This window comes from Platalea leucorodia (assembly GCF_965183815.1).
Source record: "Platalea leucorodia genome assembly, chromosome: 1".
Taxonomy (NCBI): Eukaryota; Metazoa; Chordata; class Aves; order Pelecaniformes; family Threskiornithidae; genus Platalea; species Platalea leucorodia.
Window position 1 is genome coordinate 113,109,757 of NC_138823.1, and position 10,932 is coordinate 113,120,688.

The following is a 10,932-nucleotide window of genomic DNA, read 5'->3' on the forward strand; positions in this document are numbered from 1 at the left end:
TATAATACACCAATTTTGTACGTCTCTGCTGGCAGAGAATCTTGGTTTACTTTCTCTTTGTTTTCCGTCTGGGGCCGATCAAACCTCACGTGAAAATACAAGCCTCTTCACTGACTTCAGTGGGGCTTCTCATCCAACACGGCAGCAAGCCTGCAAAACAAGCAGCAACTGTACAACAGGTATTCATGCTTCCATAGCGCAAACAGAAGGACATTCATTTACGTTCTTTCACCCCTTTGCTCTTTACGCCCAAGCAACTGACTGTCAAAATCACAGGACCACTGTGTTCTGATGCCAAGTATTCCCAGTCTCTGGTACAAGGCACATCTGGAGGTGCCGCCCTGGCGTGTAGCATCTCACCTGAGCTGTGACAAGAAGCAGTTACCAGCACAGCAATCCTGCTTCTGAGCTCCCAGACGGCTGCTGTGTCTTTTCCTGGCCTTTGGCAGTCAACCTGTGTGACGGGCAGAAACTGGAGAGCCTTCACATTCATTAAGATCCACGGTCTTACCTTTTCTTCCTTTTACTGGCAGTGGACCTGAGGCAGAGCGTCTGACCCCCAAACCCATTGTTTAGCAGCCTTCAACAGGTCTAAAAGCAGGGGTTAAAACTGCTGCAGACATTACTTTGTAAACGAGTTGAAGTGATTTTGCGTGTGGGCACGAGAGAGAGAGCGAAGGCGAGTTTGTGCCGCTTGTGCAAATGCTGTAACCAGGCTGTTAACATTCAGCAGGGCTCAGTCACGCAGCTTGAGCTCAGCGTCACCCGCCCGCTGCCCGGGGAGCCTCTCCGGGTGATGCCCAAGTGAGTCGTTTCCTTTGCTCAGCCGCAGCCCTCAGTCCCTGCCGGGAGAGCTGTCGCCTTCCTCCAGAGGCAGACGCCAGCGAGAGCCCTCGGGATGCTGCTGCTCCTGCTCCTGGCCCTGGCTGCAGCCTGCACTCGTAGGTTTCCCTTGTCGCCACAGCACGGCACGGGGCAGCGGCAGGAGGCACCCCGTATTTACGAGTGTGAGTGAGTAGCAGGCTAAGAGGGTTTGTTGTGTTTTCTCTCCTTCTTCCCAGATGGACAAGCACAAGTGCTTCTGAAGCAGATTCAAGCATCCGTTACCAGACAGCAAACTAAAACTGCACGGATTGAGTGTAGAGCCGAGGGCATATCTGACTTCCAGGCTGCGTATATCCATTGGTACCGACACCTACCCTCCAAAGCTCCCGAACGGATTCTGTATGTCGGATCAGGTCAAGCTGCTTATGATGACAATTCCTACAGGAACAAGTATTCTGTGAAGAAAGGGGCAAATGTCTGTACTTTCGCAGTCAACGACATCAACTCCAGCGATGAAGGTACCTACTACTGTGCCTACTGGCAGTCCCACAGCGCTAGCAGACCGCAGGCAGCCTGTACAGAAAGATGCCTGTACCCTGTGCGGCAGGCTTTCTGTCAAACGCAGACAACCACGATTGCACCTTCCCGCCTCCAAAACGTCCCGACAGGTTTGTGCTGAGCGTGTAAGTAGAGCTAGCAGATGGGCAGAAAAGCAAACGCAGCGTGCTACGGCTCAGCTGGTACAATGGGCTGTGCGGGGGAAAAGGAGCACTCCCGTGCGGAATTTACACAGTGACACAGGTGGTCTTTGAAGAAGCTAGCTACTTCCCCAACTACAGTCTGCGCTAGCAAAAATGAAGCAAATGGCAGGCAGGGAGCACAGGAGGGGGATATTCGCGCTGCAGATCTAGCCTGGGCGACTTCAAACCCGGGTCCTGATTGAGATACGGGTGACACTCCTCACCGGTCACTCCCATCAGAAAATGAGAAGTCATTTGCCGGGAGGAGAGGGCTGTGTGGTGGCCGCTGCCCAAGTGACCCTTTGCCATGAAGTCTCTGCAGGGCACCTTTGCAGGGCTCTGAAATGAGCCAAAGTACAAGAAAAAGCAGAGGCCAGGAAACAGCTGGCTGGGAGACATGCATGCTTCACCCTGCCTTCACTTCACCGTGCCTGGGGTACGTGGATACGGCTGACCAGACGGTCTGGAGCCCTTCTAAGTAAGACTAAGAGGTGATAGTTCACTATGACTTATCCCGTTTGTGCTACCAAAGCAGGCAGTATGTTCTAGGAAAGGCTGGTGAAAGGTGCTTCTGGGGCAGCTTTGGGGTGTCTGCGGAGAGGAGAACATCCTTGGGAAGGGCAGACTGAACACCTGGACTGAGCTCAGCAGGTCGGTCTGAGAGGAATGCAGCACATTGATAGATGAAGAAAAATGCTGTCGGATTCGGTATTGTAGGTCCTGTCTACAGCGTTACACATGTGGTTTAGCCTGTCAGTAAATTTAACCCCCGCCACGGTCGCCACTTGAAGAACCACCATTGGATGTGCCAACTGAGTCATTTCCTCCTCCCAGCCGTTGGACGCTTTCTCCACCTCAAGGACTTTATAACGTTTCTGTCTCTATTTCATTTCCAGGTTTAACCCACGCGGGCAGCATGTTGCTGCTTCCAGTCCTTCTTGCAACTTCACTGTGGTCCCGTAAGCCCTGTTTCCTCTCCCCTCGCCTTCCCGTGTGCCGAGGACACGGCCCTGGCTCCAAACGCCAGCGCTTTCTTCCCCTCACACAATTTCTCCGCTTCCCCTTCCAGGTGGAGACGCGCAGGCGGTGCCGGTGCAAACCCCGGCGCTGCAGAGGCCGGTGAAGGGCAGCTCTGCCAGCATGGCGTGCCGAATGACGGCCGAAGCCACCGTGCACTGGTACAAGCAGCTTCCCGGAGAGCCGCCAAAGAGGATACTGTATGTGTCGGGACAGTCACCTGTTTTTGATGACAGCGGCAATAGGAGGAGATTTCAAGTTCGGAAAAAGCCTGCTGAGCCCGTCTATACTCTCACAATAGATTTTTTAACCCCGAGGGATTCTGGCACTTACTACTGTGCATACTGGTCTTATCAAGGCATCACAGCGTTAGATGGGCAAAGATAAGCCGCACAAAAAGGTGTTTTGCACTCTGAACCGCAAGAGCTGAACTCTGCCAAGATGCAGATACTTCCCTGTTCCACCCCTCTCTCGTAACTTTCTGCAACAGGATAAGAAAAACAGCAATTTATCATGACAACTGCTAAATATATGCTGTTAATAATCAGTATATCATTTCAATACTCACACATATCCCTAACATCCAGAAACTGGAGAGTCCCAGTCACTTTCGTGTAAATATATTGAACTTTGCTCTGAAGATGAAGGCTTGATTGTACTGAAAGCACTCACCTGACGGTGAACACAGCCTGTCTCTGTGTGTGTGAAGAAATGTGGGCTGTAAATGGCTCTTCTCTATTAGAAGCCTTGGAGCAAGCAGAGAAACATATCTCCAACCCCTCAGTGCTTTCTCTTGAAAAAAAAGACCTGAATATAAAAGAAGGAGAGAAGACCAGACGGTCTTGAACACCCTCCTCCCTATTTTTCTTTTGCCTTGCTTTGCCTTTCAGTCTCTACAAATTCCTACAGCAGCCCAGAAAACACCATTTTATTGTCACAGTTTCTCGCCGGGCGCGTCCAGGACAGAATGGAAATCCTCCGCCACGGGCTATGCCCTGGCAAGCAGGGACTCTCCGGCCCTTTGGGAGAAGTCTACTGAGCTTTACAAATCAAGTTCTACCATCAAAGACTGTTTCTAGGAAAGCTGGCATTTGCCTGACAGCTAAGGCAGAAAACCGAGTTTTGTGCCTCCGAGTGGCTGAGTTAAGACACAGTGCACGTGCTCCATATCCTGGGAGATATTCCGCTGATGTGTCTGGACCTTCAAAAACGAGCACAACGGAGAGCAGCCTTGAACTTCTTCCGAGATCTGCTTGGAAGAATCCCATCGCGTACAGCCCTGGAGAGACAAGGTGTCCAGGAGGGCTGGTGGATACTCAAGAATCTCCTCCAAGCTGAAGAAAGGTCCATCCTGACAAGCAGGGAATCAAGCAGACGCTGCAGGAGGCTTTCATGAATGAGCAAAGAGCTCCTGACGGAACTCAGGCATCAAAATGAAGTGTACAAGAGGTGGAAGCAGGGGCAGGTGACCCAGGAGGCGTACGGAGCTGCTGTTGGACCATGCAGGGATGGGTTTAGGAAAGCAATAGCCCAGCTGGAGTTGACTTTGGCAAAGGAGGTGAAGGGGAACAAGAAAGGATTCTACAAGTACAGCAGCAGCAAAAGAAAGACTAGGGAAAGCTGCTGACTAGGGCAGGGATACCGGTGAGAAAGGACATGGAAAAAGACCGAGGTACTCAATGCTTCCTTTGCCTCCGTATTCACCTGCAAGGCCAGCCTTCAGGAATCCCAGGCCCCTGAGAACAGAGGGAAAGTCTGGAGCAAGAAAGACGTACCCTTGGTGGAGGAGGATCAGGTTAGTGAGGACTTAAACTGAACATACACAAGTCCATGGCGCCTGACGGGATGGACACGCAAGCGCTGAGGCAGCTGGCCAATGCCTTTGCAAAGCCACTCTCCATTCGCTTTGAACGGTCACAGCAATCCGTACAGGTTCCTGAAGAGTCAAAGAAAGCAAATGTCACTCCTACCTTCAAGAAAGGCAAGAAGGAAGACCTGGGCAACTACAGGCACGTTAGCCCCATCTCAATGCCTGGGACGGGGATGGAGCAACTAAGCCTGGAAACCGGGATTTACAGACACGGGAAGGTGAAGAAGGTGACCGGGAGGAGTCGGCATGGATTTACAAAGGGGAAGCTATTTAGATCGCTTTAGGTAACGAAGCTCTCTGCAAAGGGGACGTTGGCCATGTCATCAGTGACGAGCCTATTTGGTGATAATTTGAACCCGGAAAGGTATACTGTTGAAGAAGACTCCAGCCACTGCATGCGTCCTCTTGGCACAGACCCCATCAAGTTTGAGCTGTAATTATTCCTTCTGGGAGACTTGCTGCGGGAGAAAGCTACAGTACAAATCCTACACAGCGTCTGTAATTTAGACACTGAATTGTGTGAGATCCTTAGGGCAGCGAGGAGGGCGCACAGCAAGCTCACTACCCTGGAGTCAGGAGAGCAGACTTTGGCCTCTTCGGGGATCTGCTTGGTAGAGGACCATGGGAAAAAGCTCTGGAGGGAAGAAGGGCCCAAGAAAGCTGGTTAATATTCAAGGCTCACCTCCTCCCAGCTCAGGAGCGATGCATCCCAACAAAGAGGAAGTCCAGCCAAAAGCCTGCGTGGATGAACAAGGAGCTCCTGGACAAAACAGAAAAAGGAAGCCTGCAGAGGCTGGAAGCAAGGACAGGTAGTCTGGGAGGAATACCGAGAAATTGTCCGAGCAGCCAGGGATCCCGTTAGGAAAGCTAAAGCCCCAGTAGAATTCAATCTGGCCAGGGACATCAAGGGCAACAAGAAGAGCTTCTATAGGTACGTCGGTGATAAAGGGAAGACTAGGGAAAACGTGGGCCCTCTCCGGAAGCAAATGGGAGACCTGGTTACCCGGCAGATGGAGAAGGCTGAGGTACTCAACGACGAGGTGATGGCTGACAGCCAACATGCCTTCGCTAAGGGCAAATCATGCCTGAACAAATTTGGTGGCTTTCTAGGACAGGGTTACGGCATTGGTGGATAAGGGAAGAGCAACTGGCATCATCTACCTGGACTTGTGCAAAGCATTTGACCCTGTCCCGCGTGACATCCTTGTCTCTAAATTGGAGAGACACGGATTGGACAGGTGGACCACTCAGTGGATAAGAAACTGGCTGGATGGCCGCACTCAAAGACTTGCAGTCAATGGCTCGATGTCCAAGTGGAGACTAGTGGCGAGAGGCGCTCCTCAGGGGTCGGTATTGGGACCGGTGTTGTTTAATGACTTTGTTGGCGCCATGGACAGTGGGACTGAGTGCACCCTCAGCAAGTTTGCCAACGACACTAAACTGTGTGGTGTAGTCGACACGCTGGAGGGAAGGGATGCCATTCAGAGGGACCTTGACAGGCTTGAGAGATGGGCCTGTGCGAACCTCATGAAGTTCAACAAGGCCAAGTGCAAGGTCCTGCACACAGGTCGGGGCAATCCCAAGCACAAAGACAGCCTGGGCGGAGAATGGATTGAGAGCAGCCCTGAGGAGGAGGACTTGCGGGTGTTGGTTGATGAGAAGCTCAGCGTGACCCGCTAAGGTGCCTTTGCAGGCCAGAAAGCCAACCATATCCTGGGCTGCATCAAAAGAAGCGTGACCAGCAGGTCAAGGGAGGTGATTCTCCCCCTCTACTCCACTCTCATGACCCCCCACCTAGAGTACTGCGTTCAGCTCTGGGGCCCCCAAAATAAGAGGGATGTGGACCTGTTGGAGCGAGTCCAGAGAAGGGCCATGAAGATGATCAGAAGGCTGGAGCGCCTCTCCTGTGAAGACAGGCTGAGAGAGTTGGGATTGTTCAGCCTGGAGAAGAGAAGGCTCTGCGGAGACCTTATAGGAGCCTTCCAGTACCTGAAGGGGGCCTACAAGAAAGCAGGAGAGAGATTTTTTACGAGGGCATGTAGTGATAGGCCAAGGGGCAATGGCTTGAAACTGAAAGAGAGTAGATTTAGATTAGATAGAAGGAAGACATTCTTCACCATGAGGGTGGTGAGGCACTGGAACAGGTTGCCGCGAGAAGCTCTGGATGCCCCAGCCCTGGAAGTGTTCAAGGCCAGGCTGGGTGGGGCGTTGAGCAACCTGGTCTAGTGGAAGGTGTCCCTGCCCATGGCAGGGCACTTGGAACGAGATGATCTTTAAGGGCCTTTCCAACCCAAACCATTCGATGGTTCTAGGATTCTATGATTCTGTTTATGGGGAAGAGGGGGACCCTTTCCATTGCCACCACACAGAGGCAGGTGTCTCTCCTTGCCTGCCTCTCCCTGGAGCCCTGCACTCACGGCCACCTTTCCAAGCCAGTTAGCAACCCGTGCTTACTGCCGGCTTGCTGCATGCGGCCAACTGCCAGCAGGAGGAAGGCCAAAGCAGCTCATCTCCCTCGTGCCTGGCAAGCTGCAGCCCAGGCTCACCGGTCACGGGGGAGCGCCCTGCAGCACCAGCCCTGCTCATCGAGATGCCCCTCTGTGATGGCTCTTGACAGCAGCCCCCACCAGGCTCGCTTTGCTTTTCCCGTCTTCCTTTCCAAGAAGTGTTTGCATCTCATCTGAGCTTCAAAACCAAACTCCTGTGGCTGTGCATTTCCTCCTGCACTCAAAGCCAAAGCGGAGGCAAGTCCCTGTGGTGCAGCTGCCCTGGTCGCTGCAGGCTGATTGGGACCCCCAACTCCTTCACTGGAGGGCAGCACCAGCACGGGGGCACCCTGGCACTCGGGTGTGCCGCAGCTGGGTGACTACGCTGAAGCAGCACAAGGAGGGGGAACAGGATGGGGGAATGCCTCCCGCCCGCTCGGGCACTGTGTGCCTCTCCTCATCTCTCTGGGTGTCATCACACACTCACCGCCCACTGGGGTGACCTGCGGGCTGAAACCTTCACGCCGCGATACACAGCTGCAGCTGCTCTCGCTTGCAACCCTTCCTCAGTTGCTCTGCCTCCACTTTTCAAGGACCGTGAGCCTAGCATTTACCAATGTTTCTCCTGTTTACCTGAAAAGCAGACTGCACTACAACCTTGTAACCAATTTTAGCATCTGCCAGCCTGGAGCGGGTTTGCTCAGATGTAGCCCCATCTGCTTGCGCACAGAAGACCCATCGCTGAAGACCGCTCAAGACAGTCACCTCCTCCTCCACACAACACATGTCCTCATCTGGGGTCCCTTGCACCCTCCTCTCACTCTCAACGACAGCAGAGCGTGACAAGCAAACATGCTGCTGCTGGCAGCGCTTCTGGCCACAGCCGCTTGGTCTTGTAAGTCCTTCCTTCTTTCCTTACCTTTCCTCACAGGCTGGGCTAACAGGCATCTGCCCAAATGCCTGAATTCCACATAATGACACCGTTTCTCCTCTTCTTTTTTCCTAGATGGCTTTGCACAAGAAATTCCTCTGCAGAGCCCTATATCCATCACCAAGTTCCAAATAAGTGCACGGATGACATGTGAAATTCAAACATTAGGGGAAACATTTGGTGGCACCGTCATACACTGGTATCAACAGAAGGAAGGTAAAGCTCCAGAGAGGCTCCTGTTCTTTTCAGAAGGGAAAGCTTCGGTTGAAAGCGGCTTTCAAGCAAACAGGTACATGGTTGAAAAGGTTTCTGCCCAGAACCGGTATGTTCTTACAATAAAAGATGTAATTCCAGACGACGCTGCTACTTACTACTGTGCCTACTGGGATCCTCACCGTGAGAGAAACTCAGAGATCATCAAGGCAAAAAAAGCCCTCCCTCAACGTCTGAACCACAGGCTTGTAAGTGTGCCACTGCCCTGATCTTCTCACTCCATCTGGTATCAGCTGCAGAAAGGCCAAACCTTTTTCTGCTGCCCAAAAAGAGCAGCTCACCCCGCACAACTGCCCTTTTCAAAGTCTGGCTTGTCATTAGCACTCTGGTCTTCAAACACACATCTACTATTTGAAGGACAAAGGAAGTCTTCACTGCCTTAAGAATTAGTACACAAACACTGAAAACTCACCTGCTCCTTTGGTGCTGCTTGCACAGCCATGGCAGAAGCCTGGTGGCCGATGAGGGGAGCAAACGTTGCCTTGACTTTCTAGTCCAGCCACTGTTCTCCCCTAGGAAAGAGAAGGCAGTAAAAGAAAGGCAACGTGCTGAAGAAAGTACCTTGGTGGTGGGAACGATACGCTTGCCACCACCTAGCACTTTGAAGAAAAAGCTCTCCATGTTCCCCACTCTAGTCGTCTTTGCTCTATGTGTGAGCAACCATAAGTCCATTACGAGACCCATCTCCAGTGGTTTCCCCACCTCTAGCACACTTTGGATGTCTCACAGGGCACCAGCACTTCCCGACCTTCACAACAGCTGTCCATAGGCTGTCCACAGAGCAAAGCCCCATGCAGAGGAGAGCCCTTCCCTTCCCTTCCCTTCCCTTCCCTTCCCTTCCCTTCCCTTCCCTTCCCTTCCCTTCCCTTCCCTTCCCTTCCCTTCCCTTCCCTTCCCTTCCCTTCCCTTCCCTTCCCTTCCCTTCCCTTCCCTTCCCTTCCCTTCCCTTCCCTTCCCTTCCCTTCCCTTCCCTTCCCTTCCCTTCCCTTCCCTTCCCTTCCCTTCCCTTCCCTTCCCTTCCCTCTCCCCCAGTCCCACTGCTCTCTGCAGCAGCTCAGGGGACACGGTCCTCTGGCTTGACGCACAGGGTCACCAGCTCACACCCAAGGCAGTCCCCTCCTCCTCCCATGCTGCACCACGGCCACTTGCCTTCTCCTCTGGCTCTCAACGACAGCAGAGCATCACAAGCAAACATGCTGCTGCTGGCAGCGCTTGTGGCCACAGCCGCTTGGTCTTGTAAGTCCTTCCTTCTTTTCCTACGTTTCCTCGCTGGCGCCCATGCCTGTGCTAACAGGCGTCTTCCCAAATCCCGGAATTCCAGCTAATGACAGCATTTCTCCTCTTCTTTTTTCCCTAGGTGGGTTTGCACAAGAAATTCCTGTGCAGAGCCCTCTCTCAGTCACCAAGTCTAAAGGAAGTGTGTACCTGCAGTGTCACTTTAAAGACGTCTCTGCAAATTTTGATAGCACTGTCATACACTGGTATCAACAGAAGGTGAATAAAGCTCCAGAGAGGATGCTCTTCTTCTCAGGGTCAATAACAGTAGATGACGGCTTCCAAGCAAGCAGGTATAGGATTCAAAAGGATTCTAGCCAGAAACTGTGTATTCTCACAATACACGATGTAACTCCAGACGACACGGCTACCTACTATTGCGCCTACTGGGATACTCACCGTGGCAAGAACTCAGAGATCACCGAGACAAATACTCCCTCAGCGTCTCAACCACAAACAACTTGAAAGAGCCCAACTCACTTCCCCTGGTGTGGATGAGCTGCCTGCCCTCACACGCGGGCTCTGCAGAAGCGGGACACGCTCGGTGCTGACCCACTCCTTGGAAGCATCAGCTGCCAACAGCTGGGGATTTCGACTGAGCCCGTGCACAGTGCAAAGGGAACGGTGAAGGTCCAATACCTAAGCCAGCCTCTGCATTCCACCTTCTCTTCGTTTTTGCTCAAGATCTGGTTGTAAGGATTTCTTCGCTGGAAAGGGGCAAGTTTCCGTATTCCTGTTGCTGGAAATAGGTCAGCACATTGTCCTGGAGCTCTTCCAAGCCTTTGGCCTGACAAAGAAAACTGAAATAGAGAGCTTTATCCTGAAGGTTCGTAAACTTTTCAGCAAAGGAAAAGGAGTGTTATTTTCCCTTAAACGTTAGCACTCAAACTCACTTTCTTTTCAATGGCAAGCAAAGCATGGAGGCTGTTTGATCAACAGTAGCGCTGCCTCCTCTGATGTTATCTTGGGCTTTTTTGTAAGAAACCCATGCACAAAGGAAAAGGCTCCTTCTCCCACCAGCTAGCATGTGAAAAGATGCCAGTGAGCTGCTGTTGCAGAGCCTGGGGTGGTTCCAGGAGGTGGGCGGACAATAACCACGTACCAGGGGCAGAAGATGCCACCTGCAGCACACGGACGCCTTCACGATGCACTGCAGAGAGTGGCTTACGGTGCTGGCTCTCCCTCCTCTCCCTCTGCTGAATTGTCTTTCCTTCCAGCTACCAATGGGAAGAAATGAAGAAAATAAATAGACAGTACCCAACCCAAAGTGAAGTGAATAGAGGCAGCCATAATGACTAGATGATAAAGGGAGAGGGAGGGAATGAGGAAGGGAGAAGTGCTGTCGTAAATGACATGGGGACAGGAGGGCATTTGGGATGAAATTGCCCAGTTTGCATGTCCTGTGGCCGGTTTCAAGTTTTACCCCAGGTCAGGAACTTTACGGATGCAAAATCCCGAGGGATGAAGAAGCAAAAGGCTTTCCAGATGTAAAGAGGGAAAGGCCCAGTAAATGCT

General features: G+C 52.3%; 1 long non-coding RNA gene and 1 gene segment (V, D, J or C); both read left to right on the forward strand.

Annotated features, from left to right (window-relative positions):
* The first annotated feature begins 301 nt into the window (after positions 1–301).
* On the forward strand, positions 302–2,893 carry LOC309597325. The gene is made up of 3 exons (XR_014229713.1): positions 302–941; positions 1,062–2,524; positions 2,635–2,893. It is a non-coding gene; the product is annotated as an uncharacterized lncRNA (long non-coding RNA).
* A 4,726-nt stretch (positions 2,894–7,619) lies between these two features.
* LOC309595037 (T cell receptor gamma variable 5-like) lies at positions 7,620–8,515 on the forward strand. The segment is given in 2 exons: positions 7,620–7,833; positions 7,945–8,515.
* Positions 8,516–10,932: the final 2,417 nt, after the last annotated feature.